The sequence below is a fragment of the Fragaria vesca genome, linkage group LG6 (genome assembly GCF_000184155.1).
Source record: "Fragaria vesca subsp. vesca linkage group LG6, FraVesHawaii_1.0, whole genome shotgun sequence".
Taxonomy (NCBI): Eukaryota; Viridiplantae; Streptophyta; class Magnoliopsida; order Rosales; family Rosaceae; genus Fragaria; species Fragaria vesca.
The window spans coordinates 30,700,367-30,701,120 of NC_020496.1; the positions used below are offsets into that span (position 1 = coordinate 30,700,367).

General features: G+C 33.2%; 1 non-coding gene across 1 annotated transcript in view; it reads left to right on the plus strand.

Annotated features, from left to right (window-relative positions):
- LOC101308302 overlaps window positions 1-754 on the plus strand; it is a 6,277-nt gene that overhangs the window by 3,607 nt on the left and 1,916 nt on the right. The gene's annotated exons all lie outside the window — the stretch shown is intronic.

The window sequence follows — 754 nt, forward strand, 5'->3', positions numbered from 1 at the left end:
TTCATCCAAATAGTCTTTCCGACAATTTTCTCTAGTTAAAGGCCATAAGGACTATTTGGATGAAAAAATCATGACTTTAAGGACTATTCAGATTAAAATAAAACCCATAAGGACTATTTGGATGAAAAATCGTGACTTTAAAGACTATTCAGATTAAAATAAAACCATAAGGACTAAACAAATGTCGACTTTAAACCACAAGGACTATACAATATTTTACCCGGTACTTTTTCATTATCTATTTAATTATTAATTATGTGTGTGTGTGTATTTTTTTTTTCTTTTTTGCGGTTGCATAGTGCTTTGTTCTGAAATTGCTTATTTATCTTTCTGTTTCCAAAATCCTGATGGTGGTTCAGAGGGCCAATCCAAATGTATATGACATGCTAGCAACTAGATCATGTTAAGACCAGCTCTCCCAATAAAGCACTTGCTTTTGCATTGGTGTAATTCACACTCGGGCTCATTTGTCGCCTGTACTAAGCTTTGTTACTTTGTTAGGTTATATTCTTTTCTCACTGCTAGATTCAAAAACCAAACATTGGGTCTTTTACTACCGTATCTTCTATTATTTTGAATTATGAACTTCTCTCCCTACTTATTACTCATTATCAGGTAGCCCATTGTGAAAAAAAAAACCTATTCCATTGTGGAGGAACTGGCATCTAGTTAGAATATAGGAGAAATCAAGTATTTTTGTTCCATTAAAGTAGGAAATGTGTGAGACAGGTTCAGGAATGAGTTGTATTCTCTA